This window comes from Protopterus annectens, chromosome 6.part0 (genome assembly GCF_019279795.1).
Source record: "Protopterus annectens isolate FY-2018-M chromosome 6.part0, PAN1.0, whole genome shotgun sequence".
NCBI classification, from domain to species: domain Eukaryota; kingdom Metazoa; phylum Chordata; order Ceratodontiformes; family Protopteridae; genus Protopterus; species Protopterus annectens.
Genome location: NC_056737.1, coordinates 1349893234 through 1349912157, shown reverse-complemented (window position 1 = coordinate 1349912157; position 18924 = coordinate 1349893234).

The following is an 18924-nucleotide window of genomic DNA, read 5'->3' as shown; positions in this document are numbered from 1 at the left end:
AGACCAGGTCTGGGATATTGCTTCCCCTGGTGGGGGTGTGGATAAGTTGATCCAAGGCGTTGGAATTATGAATTCCAGAAAACGTTGAGCAAAAGAGTTGGTACATGAATAGTTTTCCCAGTTAATGGTGGGGTAGGTGAAATCGCCCATATTAGGGTGTTGGGTTGTACCCTAATATTTTCCAGTGTATCAAGAAATGAGGAATGGTAATTCTGGGGCATGGTGGGGAATCTGTAGCAAGTTACAATTTGGATTGTGGTTTTACCCAGAGTTAATTGCACTTGGATAATCTCTGATGCATTATGCTGAGCAACTAGCCTGGAGGTGTGGATATCCTTAATGAGTATGGACACGCCTCCACCTTTAGTGCTTCGATCCAGGTAAGGTGGCCGAAAGGTGTGGTATGAATTATAGCCTGGTAATGCAGGGGTGCTCTCTGTAACCTTGAACCAAGTCCCTGTCACTGCACAGATGTCGATGTTCTCCATTTTAAGGAGTGCCTCGAGTGAATGCATTTTGAGGTTTAGACTTCTAGCATTGAGTAGCATTACCCTCAGATTTTGCTTGCTTGTACCTGTTACGGTGGTGAATTTGTCATTTGAACCTTGCCTAAAAGAGGCACTATAGGGGTGGCAAGAGCCTTAGCCAGTATACGGAATCCCAAGCGCGACAGGCGCAGGACATCTCTGGCAAAGCATTGTGGTCTGTCGATCATGTCATCCCAGGCAGACAGACACTGGATCCCCTTAGAATGACACAAGAAGCTTAGCCAATTGTTGAAGTCAATTATTTTGTCCTTGTACTTTGGTATAATTCTGGGTGATAGGATTCTCCTCAGGGCTAGGGTCATACCTGCCTGTGCTACAAGATCTGAGAGCTCCTCCATGTCTCTTTTCATGTAGTCCAGGGAAGTACATCTCAGGTCATTCACACCAACATGGACAATGACAGAGTCATATTTGTACTTGTTGTGGAGTGACCTGAGTGTGTGCGTTATGTGGCGAATCCTGGCACCCGAAAATGCTAAATAAAGATGGTGTGGACTGGAATTTTTGGTCTCCTGTGGTTCCCTGCATTTTCTGTTTTATTCCTTGTCGGTGTTGTGCTGATCAGGGTTTTAATAGTAGACAGATTAACACAATTTGATGAAAAATATTTAAAATTTAACTAGTTTTGGGAAATGTACAATTTAAGCAAGGAAAAATGGGTGATTAAGATAAAAATAGTTTTTACTATAAGCATGAAAAAATTTATTGTGAAGAATTACTTAGTGCTATGGTATAGATTTTATTTTGGGGATATTTTCTGTATCTTGTTTATTAGAACAATATGTAATTTTTGGTGTTATCTACAGTAGCAGAAGACATAAAATGTCTGCATTATCTGAATCGCAATATAAACAATGTCTTGAAAGTGGAAAAAATATTGGTCTTTTTTGATGGAATAAGGCAGGTATTTTTTAAAATCATGAATTAATTGAAATACAATTGTTTAAAAGCAATGTATAAAAGCAGTGTATTTCATAGAATATTTTATAGATTGTGTAATATAACTATCTTGTGAAACGATAGGGTGAAAAGTAGACCATATTATAGAAATATGATAAATATGGTTAAAATAACTAATTTTGACCACAAGAAAGAAGTGTAATTCTCTCAATGTTAGAACCCTGTCACTGAACTAAACACACCAATCAGCAGCTTAATGAAATCCACCAAAGCCGAATTTGTGGCTAAAATAGCTACCCAAGCCAAAGACCATCACAAGATCTATTCTAGTTATGTTGCAGCAATGTGCTGAGGTGATTGTGAATGGTGATACCTATACTAAAGCTGAAGATACAACAAAGCTACTGGCTGATAAATTTAGCTCTAACTTTACCCTCTCTCCCCTCCATCTGTTCCTCAAAATACACCTGAAACTGGCTGAACTTCAGCTGTTTCTCAAGACCAAGTCCTGTCATTGTTGTCAGAAGCTAAAAATACTGCATGTATGGGTCCTGACAATATCCCTGGATGCATCGTAATTAGCATGAAGCACAATTTAGCCACACCCCTAACAACACTGTTCAACCTCAGCCTCCAAGCAGGTTTTGCACCAAGTGAATGGAGAACAGCTACAGTCATTCCCTTGCATAATGGGGTACCTTCTACAGACCCAGGCAAATACAGACCCATACATGTGACCAGCTTCATATGCAAAGCCATAGAAAGACTTATCATGGAAGTAATGAATCAGGACAAGTGTAACCTCCAAACACTGGTCCTGTCTCAGTTTGGGTTTGTCAAGGGCATGTTGTGCTTACTCAACCTGCTGGACTTTTTTGAAGTGGACACCAAAGCAATGGATGAAGGCAAAATGGTACACACTGTGTACCTTGACCTGGCCAAAGCTTTTGACACAATTCCCACTCAGGCATAGTAGAAAAGCTAAATAAATTGGGAATAACTTCCCTATGTCACCTGCTAGATTGCCAACTGGCTCATAGGGCACAGGAGATCAAAATAAGGGAAGTTACCTCCACAAAGAAACCAGTCACCAGTGGAGTTCCCCAAGGTTTTGTGCTGACACTTCTCCTGTTTGGTATCTACTTTTCTGAAGTAAAAGCCAATGCCAAAGGGCTCTGGCTGGCTGGCTAAGTTTGCAGATGACTGCAACCTAGGAGCAATCACTAAATCTCCATCCTGCAGTAAGGTTTGTCCCCAAAAAAAATAACTGGCGCCAAAATCATGGACTGAAGCTAAATGCCAAAAAAAAAAAAAAAAATCATTATTATGTCCTTTTGGAAGTCACGTACCCCAGGGAACTACTGCATTTACAATATGCTCCTAAGAGTTGACCAAGTTGTTTGTGATTTGGGAAATTAAGTGGGCAATGACCTAACTCTCTACCAACATGTGTCTGTTGCTGTAAGAAAGTCCTTCTTTATTGCACAGCTTTTAAACAAAGGGATAGGGTCTAGATCTAGGGATGTCATTGTCCCCCTCGTTGAGTCTAATGCCCCCTTTGACATGTATCTGTCCAGATACATGCAACAAATGAAATACCCACAGAGATGCCTTACTAGAAGGATACAAGACATAAACAACATGTCCCACATGGGCTGACTAAAAGTCCTGTCACTATACTGTATATCCTACAGACTGCTAAGTGGTGACCCGTGTCTGGCATACAAGGCATCCTGCAACCCAGTACTGACGGATTTACTGAACATCAGCATGTCAAATCACATCAGATATACTCGGCTTAGGGGGTCTAAACCTCTTCTGCAACATCAATAAAACAGTTTGAAGGGACAGGCATATCTCACAGAGGGTACTGCTGCTCTGGAACAGTCTCCGATCCACATAAAAAAAATTTAATCTGTGACCATACTCAAGATCAACTTGAATGTATTGCTGGGAAACAAAAATTTACCCCAGGACTGTTCCCTGTTCTACTAATGGACAGAAGCAGCTCCTAAATGCTTTATTTTGTGCATGGGTTCCCTCAAATTATCTATGGTATGATCCCAGTTATTCTCATTAGGGGTAATAAATAATTATTAAGCATGGGATGTGCAAGGTCAATCTTTGCCAAATGGGATAGGATAATTCAAGCAGGAAAAAGGGAAATTTTCTATGCTTCAAATGGTTTGCAAGGACAGCTGTTTTAGAACTTAACTATGAACCTATAAATTGTGAACTTGTAAGCATTTTACAAGTGCTTATTTTTGTAATAAAAATGCCTGTTCCTTCTACTGGCACATCAGTCAGGTAGCCAGATACATGACACGCCCTCTCCCCCTTTTGCCACAGCCAAAAAAAAAAAAAGACAACCAAGTCTTGTTTCTGTACCCCTAACCCTTGTTTTTCTCATTTTAGTGAAAAAGAATCTTTCTTCTAAACTGTAGCAAACTGTTTGCTACAGTTTATACCTTGCACAGAGCACTGCAGCTCTCATGATTGTGTTTAAAAAAAACAAGAAATGCATTGTTTTTCTTTTAAACTGTAGCAAACTACTTGCTACAGCTTATACACCTCACAGAAAGCTGTAGCACTCGGGGTTTCAGTTTAAAAGAAAAAAAAAATTAAACTATAGCAAACTGCTTGCTACAGTGGTGCAAGCAATTGCAACAGTTTAGACCACATATATAGTACTACAGCGCTTAGGTTTGACCAGAAATGCAATATTGCCTTTTAAAAGCCAGTATGCATTAATGAGGATTAGTTGTGGCCGATCGCCCCCCTTTTCCCCATCCAAGCTATGCTACTGCTTTCTGTAGATTCATATTGTTTTTTAATCTGCTCTGATGATAATGTGTTTAGTGAAATGAAGTCCCAAATTATGATACATTTTAAAAGAGGGAATTGTGGTAGGTCGATCGTTTTGTTTATTAAAATACTGGAGTTGTGGTCCAATAGTTGCAATAATTTTTATAGCAATCTTGTAAGTTTAACCATTTTATTCATTTTTGAAAGGAACATAATCATATTAAGAAAAAATGGATGAGTTTTGAACTTTTTAATGGTCGAAGGATTTAATATGGGAAGAGAGAAAGGATTATACTGGTCCATATAGAAGATACTGTACCAGATACAGACCCAAGAATGGAGCCAAGAATTCTTGCCAAAACCTGCATTTATACTAAACCATACACCTTTTGTATTCAAAAGTAATAGAAGTAGTAGTAGTTTGTCAGTCCAATGACACCATGCAGTTAAGGGTTGATTATAACTAATTCTCATGGATTTAGGGGCCCATATGAATTTTGCTAGAGTGGATTCAATCTGGTTATAGAATTTTAAGATCATGACCTAAGTAGAGAATCTAAGATACAAAAGAATTTTAGGAAAATATTCATATTACTAATTGCGATTTTTCAGAGGAACAAAAAATTAATCTTTGATTTTTTTTTTTTTTTTGTATTAATTTGACCAAGTTTTTTTGTATTAAGCTGAGACTTCCACTTAGTATTCTGAGGAAATGTAATGCGGATTGTGTAGTTGTCTACCTTCCTACTTAACAGCAGTGTTTCCTTTATTTGTGTATTCGGTTACTATTTTTTTTTGTCAAAAATGACAGCTTATTAACCAGTTAGCTGCAACTAGTATCCCATGTTCTGTTATGCACTTTCTTTTGTAGTCAAAATTAGAACAGGTGTCTTGAATAAATTAGGTGCCTTCCCAGATGTGTTTAAAGCTTTCCACAATGGTAGTAAATGATAATTTTTTTTCTGAGTTGAAGTTCTGCATCTCTTCCCTCTTTCTATCACTGTAAAATTGATGTAATCTACTTCCATAGAGATGAAGCTTCAGATGTCTTTTTACAGCCTGCAGAGCACAGCAGTTCTGAAACAAATTCTGATACATTTTAAGACCTATAGCTCATGGCCAATGTTTAAAGCCAAAAGGTGGTTAAATGCTTTAAATGCTACATCCTAGCTTGAAATGAAAAAAATCTGTAACCTTCGGTTTTACAGTGTACTGCTGATGGCCACTGGACAGCCTAAGCTGGCCTTACTACATAAAGGTGGACTTCATCACGCAGCATTATTCCATCTTTGTGTTCTGTGCCATTCTCAAAGTATAGTTTCTTAGCTATACCTTGGAACCCAAACCTTTTGTTCAGTTAAACATATTGATTCAGTAGCACACTCACCTTTCCTGCAGAAGGCTGTGTGTTCTATTCCTACACCAGGAAAATCAATTGCTAACACTGAAGTCCAACATAAGGGGGAGGTGCTACACTAGTGAGTGTGTCATCCTTTAGGTGAGATGTTGAACTGATGCCCCATCTGCATGAGTTGGTGGTAGCTCAGATGGATGCGAAAGATCTCATGGCGCATTTTGAAAAGAGTGTGGATCTTTCATTTAACACAGCATAAAAACATTTTATATATTTTTTATATATTTTTTATATATTTTTTGAGTTTCTCCTTGCTGGCTCTTTTTTATGTTAGACTTGCATTATAGTCATCATCTATACCTTATTCAAACTGTCACACTCATATGTTATGGCTAGATCCCTTTGGGTGTTTTTATTTTGTTTGGGCACTTCATGCAGCCACATTTTATGTGTGTAACCTTAATAATGTTAACTGGCAACTGGCATTCTGCCAGATCCTCTGATGTTGGATGTTGTCAGCGTCGAGTGGCTGGTCTGTGTGATGTTACTGGTTGGTTTTTGCTGCCATTATTTTTGGCTTTAGATAGTTCTGGCAATGTTTGCTGTTCAGGCGGTTAGGACTATATCCCTTGAAGGTGAGTCCCTCATTGTTTAGTCTGACAGTTGCTGTTGTCTATAGGATGCTTTTTACCGTCGGACCAGTTTCTGATATTTTGACTGTTGTTATATGAACTCTTCCGTGTGTATAGAATACAACAGTGATCTTGTTTTGATTTATATCGACATGATGGGTTTTATCTCTATTATGTGAAAGGTAAATTTGTTATGTCAGTCTATGATTTTTTGTAGTAGCAGTTCAAGCAGTGTTTTTTCGGATGTTTTACCATAGAGATGGCTATATCAACTTGTTCTTATTGAACGGCATGTTTTGCACCATCTAATAATGATAATATACTGCCTTTCTTTTGAGAATAGTCATTGCATGGGTTATTTTGTTTGGCAGTGTTTGACAACATTATCAGTCGTTGTACACACCATAATATGCATACTTGATGTTGTTTGATGCATTCGCTTTGTTTACTAATCGCATATTTCATGGCAAGGAACTCATGTTGAGCTTAGTTTAGCGACTCCATCATTGGAGTTGTCATACATATTTCGTTTTAATAATATTGTGGCTTCTTCGTTTACGTCTTGTAAATATTTTGACTTATGGATCATATTTTGCAACTTGATCATGGGCATTTACTGTTTTGCCTCATGAGCAATTTTGGTCTGTTAGCAGGCGTATATTGTTAGCTCTGCACTTGAGTCTGCCATATTTTTGTGTCATATTCTTGTGTCATAGTACAATTTTTTCAAGGCGCTTTAGCGCGTTTTATGCTAACTATGTTTATCCACGTATTTTTACATGTTTTTATTGATTTTTCTACTTGTTTTCTGCTACATCTGAATCTGTTAAAGATATTTCTTTAAATCAGCCTAGTATGAATACCATAATTATTCAATTAGTGTTTTAATTAGTTAGTTTTGAGCGCCAAAATTCTTTGTATAAATGGCTGCTCATTTTTATGTTTTATTACACCTGAAGAAGCGTAGTGTCACTACGCGAAAGCGCTTGTGTGTTCTAGTTTTAATAAAGAAGCTTTCTACAACAGTGGAACTCTCTGTGTGGTGTATCCAGTGGATTTGGTGTGTTCCAGCATAAAAACATTATTTACATACTTATAAAATGTGCATATTTACAGTCTATATATATATATATATATATATATATATATATATATATATATATATACATATATATATAGTTTCACTTCAGAATCCTTAAATATCACAATCCTGAACCCAAAATCTTGAATCACAAAATACTGAAAATATACAGGACACAAAGAATGACAATATCCCAGTACAATGACACAGAGAGAAACATACATGACAAAGGATAATGCTTTTCACCAAGTATGGGCAGGGGGGCAAGCCTCCCTGCACCCCCACACCCCCTGCTAATTAAATATATAAACTCCAAGATTGCACTCCACAGAAAAAAATGGCAAACATAACATCACGTGTTCATGACTGCCTGTTGTAACCTTAGTAACATTCCCTGTTAACTTGCTATACTACAACATAACTCATGATAGTGTAGTGAAGTGCAATCTTGGAGTTGATATATTTAAGTAGCAGGGGGGTGTGGGGGTACAGTGGGGCTAACCCCCCTGCTTATATTTGGTGGAATGTAATCTGGTTTGTGTTCTTTATAGTCAGTATATGTATTCTGTGTGGTTTCAGTCTTTTGGGATTCAGGATTTTGAGTTTTTAGGATTTTGGGCTTCCAGATTATGAAGTTTTATGAAATTCAGGATTGTGATATTTCAGGAATCTGATGTGAAATCACATATATATTTTATATATATATATATATATATATATATTTTTTTTTTTTTTGTTTTGTTATAACAACTTCATTGTTGTTGTTCCATAACTGATCTCACTCCTACTTCTGTAGCCATTATCTAATTTTTTGCAACCTATCTGACGATATCCATTTCCCATTAAACAAAATGTCACTGTCTTTAATTCCAAAATCACCCATATTGCATACAAAATATCTACCCTTTTTCTTTCTTCTTGTTCTTATGGATATGACTATGTTTGGATATTGTATCTATATTTGTCTATATTTGTCATTAATATCTTCAAAAACTGTACTTCACACTTTTTCCAGAGTTTCTCCAATTTTTTACATTTCAAAAAAAAAAAAAAACATGCTCTGTTGTCTCTTCCTCTTCACACAATAGACACTTTTCAAGTTTCTTTTTATATGGCATATTCCCCTATACAAACAGCTTGTTTATTACCAATGTTCTTAGGAAATCCTGACACACTGCTATCTTGGTATGCCACTTTCTCCGTACTTAATGGTTTTAATCACTTCTTCTGGTAATTTTTCCCACAGATTTACATAATAATAATGTTTCATCACATTATTATACCACATCCTTTTATCTTTCTCTTTATCATCAATTTTTATTTATCGATTGATTGACTTTTGATTACCAGGAAAATCTGAATCAGTAGAAGCCCATTTTCAGTGGAAGCCTAGGAGGAAAAGCTCCAAATTATACAAAACATTTTAAGAATGATAATTTTACAATCTTCAAAAATAAAACAAAAACATCTCAAGTTTAAATAATTATAACAAATTAGTGATGATATAAAAACATTGGTTAAGAATTGATACCGGGTATATAATCATTTAATATTTAGAGAAATTGTAGATAGTTTGTAGAGAAATTAAAGGTAAGTTAGTCTACTACAAATAAGAGTTGCAATATGAAGTGAGGGGAAAAACAGGCTTATGGTATATTTAGGGAGAAAGTCATAGAAGAGAATTAGATTGCAGTAAGGAAGTAAGTGAAAAAGGGAGAGTAGGAAGGAAAGGAAGGAAAATGTACTAGTTCACATTTAGGGATATAGTTTATCCTGGTTTTGAACAAGAACAGAGCCTGACTTTAGCTAGTAAGTCTTTCAGAGTGGTTTGAAAGGTGGTAGGGAAGGTATAGACCTGATGGATACAGGTAAGAACTTCCAGGCCTTAGCAACCTTGTACAAGTTCAACCAATGCCCAGCAGATTTCCTTAGTTTGTAGACAGGATGTTTTGGGTCTGTATTAGATAAACGAATGCTTAAATGTTCGAATCTCTAAAAGTTGGCCTTTAGAGATCGAACATTTAAGTGTTTGAATATCTTTAAAAATTAAAAAAAAATAAATAAAAGTAAAACAAAAAAAAACTAAAGGGTGTAAACAGGGGGTCAAGCCCCCCAGCACCCCCCACTACTTAAATATACCAACTCCAAGATTGCACTGTAGTGTAGGGAATGGGAAATTTCCCATTTCCGCTCTGCCGTGCACTGAAGTGTGATCTCGGAGTTGGTATATTTAAGTAGGGGGGCTTGCCCCCCTGCTAAAACCCTTTCAGTTTACCCTTTTTTTTTTTTTTTACATTTTCGAACACTTAAATGTTCGATCTCAAAAGGTCGACCTTTGGAGATTCAAACATTTAAGCATTTGTCAATGTAATGTAGACCCAATTTTTTGGTCATTGGATTGCAGTGACTGACTGGGAGCATAGTTGTGAAAATTGTTTTTTAGTGCTAGGAAGGCAGATGGATGCTGGATAGTTTTATAGGTGGTAGGCTGTGTACATGTTAGTTGATGTGGCAGTTCTGACCAGTTTAGGCGTTTTAGTGCTATACAGTGCTGGGCTGTGAAAGGGGTCTGTGCTGCAAATTCAGCAACTTTATAGCATTGTACAGGTTTTAATTTTTATGAAGCATGGAGGTTAGTAAGGATGGGAGCACCTTAAAGAAGAGTGGAGAGAAGATAAGTAGTGGCAAGGGTCATTTTAGTTGCATCAGTGAGAAAGTTTTTGTCTATGTAAAGCATCCCTATTTTTCAATGAGTTTTTCTTGAGCAGTTATGTATATCCATGTCGAATGTCCAATTGGCATTCACTATCACCCCTAACAGTTTGCTATGAGAAGTGATTTCAATTGTTGTATTATCGAGAGAGGACCTTAAATTGTGTTTTTTTCATTACAGAGGGATTTGAGGGGAAAAAGTAGTAGTTTGGTCTTTTTTGGGTTGAGCATGAGTTGTGAGTTACAACACCATGTTTCAGAGGCTGTTAAAGCTTCCCGAGTAATTTTTTGGAGGTGTACCATTTTTTCACATGTGCAAATGAGAGTGGAATCATCTGCTAATTATATTAAACTGGTCTGTTTTGTGGAATTATAGAGGGTGTTGGTGAAAATGTTAAAGAGGAGAGGGTCAAAGATAGAACCCTGTGGTATACCGCTGGTGACTGGGAGGCAAGGAGAGAGCGTGGGGTACCATTTTACTGACTGATACCTATTGGACAGGTAGCTTTTGAACCACAAAAGTTGGGCTGAGAGACTTAGTGAGGACATTTGAAGTAGAAGTTTGCTGTGACAAATTGTACTGAAGGCTTTAGACCAGTCTAGAAATAAGGAAGAGACTAGTTTTCCATTATCTCTAGCTTTATTGACAGTATATGTGTAGTTTAGAAGGGCAGTGCTAGTACTATGGGAAGAGCAGAAACCATGTTGTGTAGGGGACATTAGTTCTTCCTTTAGGAGATGGTCTAGCAGTTGGTTTTGAATACAATTTTCAAGTATTTTGGCAAGGGGAGGTAAGATTGCTATAGGTTTTAAATTATAAATGTCTGTTGAATTTCCTCCTTTGTGCAGAGGAATAATGTGTGACTTTTTCCAGAGAGAGGGAAAGTGGGATTCCTGGATTTGGCCTATTTATAAGGAATGAGACAGGATAGGTAATACTACTGGCTGCAATTTTTAGGTACTCTCTTGGAAGGTCATCAGCTGAAGAAGAGCACAGTTTGACTAGTTTCATATAGGATGTGGGCTCATGTTTGAAGGTGAAAGTGGATGTGGTGATATGTGGCTGTTGGTTAGAGTTGGGATTAGATGTTGAGGAATCCTTGGTTAGAAATGCTATACTATCTATAAAATGAGAGTTGAACTGTATTGCAGTTTTGAGTGATGTGTTATCAGGAGAGGGGTTTGGGTTGAATTTTTGTCCGGGGTGTAAAATTTCTTTAATGGGTGTCCACATTTTTTTAGGGTTGTGTTTAGTATTTTGTCTTAATTTATTTGCTTTTAGTACAATTGTGAAGCATTCTGAAGTTTTCAGGATACTGAGGCATTTTATTTTTTGGCAATTTTTCCATGCTTTTTCTCTATCCTGCGTTAGCATTCTACTCTTTTTGTATAGCCAAATTGTGTTATTTGTTTTCAGTCTCCTCCAGCTAGTAGGGGCAAGGCTGTCTAGGATATTTAGAAAAGTTACATTGAATTCAGTTACAGCATTCGCTAAGGGGAGGATATTTAGGAAGGTCCAGTTAATAGATGATAGTATGATAATGAACTTTTCTGTGTTGAACTTGGAAAGGTTATGTGCTGTTTTATAAATATGCTGTTTAACTGGGATGTATGAGATGTCTGGTCATATAAATTGGGAGATGATCACTGAGAGAATCTGACATTGTACCCGTGGTAGAGTATTTGCTAGGGTCTGATACTAGGATTCAGTCTAATAGAGAATTTCATGCCTTGCTATAATGTTCCAGGCTACATAATTAGTTGTGTAAAACCATACCAGTTCATACTAGATATAGGGAAGTTAGAATTTGTGCCCAACCACTTGACATTCACACCACCTAGTAATATTTTTTCTCGTGGAAATGTTATGGTTATCCAGTGTCGGAGATCTACCAGTATATAGCTATATTGTTGCCAGGAAGGATATAAAGGACAGTAACAGATATTTGTTTATAATTGCTTATTTTAAGGAAAGCAGTAAGAATCCCTGCTGAACTGAAATTTGGTGTTGGTTTGCTATAAGGGGAAGTGTGGTAAGTAATGGGAAATATTAAAGCAATATCACCACCTTTCCCCTTTACACAGTCATTATGGATTATATTATAACCAGCAGGTTTTAACTTTGGAGTTGTTTATTCTGGGTTTAAGCCAAGTTTCAGTGAGAACATGGACTTATGTTGGGTAACCCAGGCATGTAGTTCAGCAGTTTTATTTCATACACTTCGAACATTTATTGAAACAAAAATTAGATCACTTGGTTAGGGATTGGCTGTTGTTGGGTTGCAGAAATGTGTGGTAGAGAATTACCTTTGTGTTCATTGTGATAGGTGGGTCTAGGATTTCCTCCTAGAAGGATTTTAGTATATTGGGGAATTATGCATACTTGTTTTTGGAGAGGATTCTTGCACTTAATTTTGTTTTGGTTTGATTTGAAGTACATTAATCATCATACATTTGGAATAAAGGTAAGGGATAGTATTAAATAGCTTTTGTGCAATGTGAGGAGTGTGTAAAGAGGGAAGTGTGGATAGGTGGTTGGGACAGAGTCTGAGAGATGTTGCAGTATATTATTTAGTCATGTTAGGATGACAGATGGCACAGTATGAGGAGAAGAATAGAGGATAAGCTGAAGAATAACATAATTAAACATGGGAATCTGTATGTTATAGATGTCAGGTAGTGGGGAAGTAGCAATGAAGAATAAGTTGCAGGACAGTAGGAAATTCAGTGATAGTGGATTCTGAAAGCTGGAAGAGGGTAGGTAAGGAGAGAAGTATTTTCTATAAAAGAGGAGAGGTAGGTTGTCCTGGTATCTTTTCTGGAATGTAAAGAATGGAGGGGTGTGAAAGGCTAGAGTATGATAATATAGTCAAAATAAGAAGAAATGGTTTGTTTGGGAAAAGAAAATGATACATTGTGGAATAGATGAGTACTATTAGGGAGGGTTGTGATTATAAAAGGATATAGTGCAAAGCAGTATGGGAGAAAGAAGCATAGTTGGAAATGGGGCTAAAAATGAAATAGAGATAGGGAAGTAGGAAACAAGAAACAGAAGTGTATGCATAGACTCAGTAAGGTCATTGAGGGAGGGCTTTGGAATAAGAGTCGTCACAAGTGAAATGTGTATGTAGGAAGTATAATTTTAGATTGAGGATGTGGGTTGGAATTGGGGAGTGAAGCTGAGCATAGCGGGCTTCCTACCCTCAGGTCAGTTCATAACAGAGAGCTGTGAGTTTATAAACAGAACAAAGTCATTAACAAAGAGATGCAAGTAAAACAGGTTGTCTGTTATTTCATGAGACTAAATAACTGGCATATGCAGTATTCTCTACTGGTCAAGCAAAAGGGGGCAGTGTCCAACTTTGTAAGAGGTCCTTAGATTGCACAGACTATTTTCCATGTAAGTATTTTTCTTGATAGTTTTTCATTTTTTTTTTATTTACAAATGTTTTTTCTCTTTTTTATTCTTGTAATCTCCTAGAACATTCTCATTATTAATTTGTCATTGTCTTCCTTTACTGATTTTAATACTCTGAAGTTTAAAGAAGAGGAATCAGCAATTGAATTTAGTAACACCATTCCCCTTCATCTTCACTTGTATACAACACACCTCTTTTCACTGTTTAATCTTGTATCCCATACAAAAGAAAACACCAGTTGCATAATTTCGTTCTCAGATTTTTCTGGCATCATATAACCATTTGACACGCAATTTTTCCATCAATACAGAATTCACTAAGTAAGCCTTTTTCCTGAATGCTAATATATATGTACTCCACTGAAGACATTTGTTTTATTTCTTTTATCAAACCCTCCAATTGCATCATTTTTTCCCCAAATTATTATTCATAGCAAAGACACTTCATTTATTGAAACACACACACACACACACACACACACACACACACACACACACACACACACACACAAATTTCACTACCTCAGCCAAAACTTTACTTTTATCTTTATTCAAGTCTTTCCCATTTCCTCCAAGCATCCATTCAGACAAACCAAAAGTATTGTTTAATGTAATGGGTCTCCATTTTTTTTTATTTAATTCTTCTCATCTTTCCTCCATATAAATTTTAATATCTCACTAATAACCCTTTATAAACAAATCCTTCCTTCAACCATTCGTTCAGTACATTTACAAAATACTCTTTTTGTCAATCCATTAATGTCTTATCCATTGCATACCTTATACTATCTGGGTCTGATACTGAATCAGCATTTACTTTTCCAAGTACTTCATCCAGTTCACTAATGATTTCTTTTTCAAATTCTCCCTTAACTCATTCTGGATTTTTTTTTTACTTTCCATTCTTTTATCTTTCGTCTTTTTACTCTTATACATATTTTTCCACCTGCTGTACGACAGTACTCATAATTTGCTGTTGTGTTTTTTACCTCTCCTTTTACATTTTTCATTTCCCTCATTATAATATGCAGAAGCCTCCGTCTTCTCCTTTGTAAATAATACCTCTGCCTAAACAGTAATGCCTTGACTTATTTTCACAATTGTCACATCACAATTCTCTCTTGTATTAATCTCTAAATTCTCTAATATATTTCTGTAACTTTTCCCATACTTCACACTTCACTTTCTCTTCCTTTCTTACATTATCCTGCTGTGAAAAAAACATTTACTTATTTTAAGTTTAGTCCACCATTCAGACCAGTTTTTATAGAGGTTTTTCATGGTTTTATAATCCTTCCATAACTGCAATACTTCCTACTCTCGAATTTCATCCCATAATTTCTCATTTATACTTTTTATTCCCTTTCCTATTTTAACACACACCGCTAGAAGTCTAAATCTCAAAATGCACTAGCTCAAAGCACTCCTTAAAATGGAGAACATTGCCATTTTTGCTATAACAGAGACCTGGTTTAAAGCAGCAGAAAGCACCCCTGCACCACCAAGCTATAACTCATTCCACACCTTTCGGCCCCAGAACTTGGACCGAAGCTCCAAAGACAGTGGTGTTTCTATATTCATAAAGGATGCGTACACCTCCAGACTGGTAGCTGAACATAACGCATCAGACATACTTCAGGTGCGGCTAACATTGGGTAAGACAACAATTCAGGTCATAGCCTGCTATAAGTCCCCAACCATGTCCCAAAACTCACACTCCATGTTCCTAAGCACCCTGGAGAATATTAGGGTCCAACCTAACACTCTCACACTGGGCAACTTCAACTATACCTCCATTAACTGGGAAAACTACTCATGTACCAATACACTTGCCCAATGTTTCTTGGAATTCATTAATTCCAGTGCCCTAGACCAGCTCGTTCTTACTCCCACTAGAGGTAGAAACATCCTTGACTTGGTCATTACTAACATGGGCAACCATTGCCCTACACCAGTAGTCAACTTCTCCATGGTTAGATCCGACCACAAACTAATCACCTTGGAAATACACAAGGATATAGGGAATCTCAAAACTCTGGATCCCACACAGTTTGGTTTTGTGAAGGATAGATCATGCCTGCTGAACCTGGTCAACTTCTTTGAGTCAGTCACCAGAGCTGTGGATGAAGGCATTGTGGTTCATACAGCCTACCTTGATCTGGCCAAGGCCTTTGATACCATTCCCCACTCAGGAATCATAGAAAAACTCAGTAAGCTAGGCATCAACCCGTATATCACTAGGTGGGTTGCAAACTGGCTCACAGATAGAACCCACAGTGTGAAATAGCGGACTCCAAGTCAGACTGCCAACCAGTCACGAGTGGAGTCCCACAGGGTTCGAGTGTTTGGTATCTACTTCTCTGAAGTCCAGGCCAACACGAAGGGACTCTGGTTGACAAAGCTCGCAGACGATTGCAAGTTGGGAGCTATTATTAACTCCCCCTGTGATGTTGTCATTCTACAGAAAGGCCACACTGAGACCGACTGGTGTCAGAATCATGGCCTTAAGCTCAATGCCAAAAAATGTGCCATCTCCTTTGGGGAAAAATCCAGTTCCCATGAATTACCACATCGATGGTAGTCCACTGAGCACAGAAGGCGTTATTAGAGATCTGGGAACACAGGTTGATAGCATCCTCTCTTTTGACAACCACATTGCCACTGTGGTCAGAAAGTCCTTCTATGTGGCACATCTCATTACTAAGGGTTTTGCATCCAGGAAGAAAGAGGTCATTGTCTCCCTCTACTCTTCCCTCATTAGGCCAGTCATCGAGTACAATACCCCATTTAGCATGTATCTCACTAGACACCTGCAACAACTGGAGAGGCCGCAAAAGTACCTCACAAAGAGGATCGTAGGATGGACAGACTCAAAAAAACTCCAGCTATTCTCTGTCTCATATCGCCTACTTAGAGGCGATCTCTGCTTGACTTACAAAGCCTTGTCTGACCCAGATCTGTTAGAAATGCTACATCTAAAAAAATCCCAATACCTCCACACCACACACGCTTGGTAGGCCTCAACCTCATTACCACAATCAACAAAACATGCTGGAGGCACAGGTTCATAACCCAGAGACTGCCCATGCTATTGAATAGACTTTCCATATATGTCAAACAGAGCACCTCACTGGGCCTCTTCAAGAGAAATCTTGATAAGTGGATGGGAAATAGAAAATTCACCCCCAGAGATCACTCCAGTGGCTCTACTCGACAGAGGCACTGGGAACTAAGGTCGGGTGGCATGATGCCAGAGTAATTCTATGGGCTAGGCTTGTAAAGGCTCCAGGGTCATTAGCCTAGTACACACCTATGAACCTGTAATATATGCTTTCTTCCATCACCTCCATCCATATTTCTAAATGGTCTGTAAAACCGTTCCAAACTGTATCACTATCTGCTAGCCCCAAGCATTCTGATAATACAAAATAATCAATTTTAGGTCCATGTGCCCATCTTCTACAAGTCTATTAACTTTTGTTCCACACAGCTAATTTGCCAGATTTTATCACTTTATGTATTTTTTAACATCTTTCCCTCTCTTTTTAAATTTCTTCTTAAATAATATTCATTTTAACCACCACATGGTCTATTATTTGATTAACCAGATTCTCTTTTCTTGCTAGTTATATGTGCATATAATGCTGTAATTCTATAAACCTGCTCTCTCCACCTCACATTTACAACAGTTAACCTTCCCATCCAGACCAACCTTACATCTAGTATTTTCACAATTTCGTTACACAACACAGCTAGTCCAGAACAAAGTTCACTTCCTAAGTTTCATATTGTATTTCTTCTCCAAACTTTTTCTGTTTGCAGCCTTTCTTTACTTGTCAGAAATCTTACAATGCTGTAATGGATTAACAACCACATCACATTTAGCACACCATTCCAGTAATCCCTGTCCTTCATACAGTGTTAATACTGTTCACATTTACTGAAAGTGCTGTACAATTTTTGCTTTTCATTCGTTTTAAATTTAGGAGAAATATTTTTAAATTTTTGTTTTCTTATGTTTACTCTTTTCCAAATTGTATTTTTTCATGGGGTTATGTACAAATAATCCTTGATCCTCAGAAGTTCTGCTGAGGTTGCAGGAGCCAATGATCTGACAGATTTCAGCCTCAGATCAGTTGACTACTCTTTCTCCTAGGCATTCTGCCATCGAGATTGTGGAGGGGGATTTCTCTCTGCTTACAGAACAGACATCCATGCCCCATCAGATCAGAAAACCCTGCCTCGTGCTGTTCTGTGTCCTGAGTCTGGATCATCTCTTCCACTGGGACAGCCAGCCTGAACAGGCATCTAGCCAGCCCATCAGGACATTATCTCTTCTGATACTTCCCCAGAACACCCGACTAAGGAAGTCCCTCGCAAGTGGACATGCAAAAGGGGGCACTTAGATTCCCCCCACGAATCACTCACAGAGGACAGTGATTTTGATGAGAGGAGGGGTCCCCCAGATCACAACCTGATGACATCCCCTATGGAGAGATTCTGGACCTCTTGAAGCAAAGAGGTGGTTGGTTTTAAGATAGCCCCTCCCAAGAGGAATCTGTGTTCCTGCAGACTTTTGGGTCTGGTCCATCTACTTCCTGGGAGACCCCCTCGGCCGATGAGCTCACTGACTTGGTCTTTTGGTGAGCGTGGAAAGACACTTCTGAGCCAATACCTAAGAGAACGGATAAGATTCTTCCCCCCAAAGACCCTGCACACTGGAGCAAGGGAGTTCTTGTTTATGCCATAGTTATTGCTGCAGCTACAGGAAAGGAATTAGTAAAGCACACTTCCTCTGTCCATCCCCCTAACAGGAAGTCTAGCGTGTTGGACAGGTTTGGGAAGTGTGTTTATGCTTCAGCAACCTTTGCTCTTAGGTCACTGAATTACTTGGCACATTTTACAAGTCTGCAAAGGGATTTGATCAAGGAGGTTACTAAATTACTTTCCAGGTTCATATTGTCCAAGGATGAGAACAGAATCTTCTCACAGCTGGGCCACCCTTCTATACATCTTGAATGCTTCCATGAGGTTGATCTCCCATGCTGCGGAAGTTACCTCACAGGTGGCAGTTTCAGGTATAGCCATCAGAAGACATGCCTGGATGCACTTATGTGATTTTGTGGAACCATTTAAGTCGTCTTTCGTCAATGTGCCCTTTGACAGATCTTCTCTTTTTGGCCCCACGTTTGACACATTTTTCAGGTTTGAACAAGAGGGAAAGATCCTGTCTGCAATGGGTGTGCATTTTTCTACATCTCAAAGGCCCTTATCTAGAAACCAATGAGGTGGCAAAACAATGTGGTTTAAGAATTCCCAGGTCCTTTCCAGGATTCATGTGGAGATAGTTCCTCCTTGGGCAGAGGGGGGGGACTCAAATGGAAGATGCCGGCTTTGTGGCTGAAGTGGTCTGCAGAACCAGGGATCTAGAGATTCTTTCTCAGATGGGCCCTATTAACACTCCTGAAAAGAGA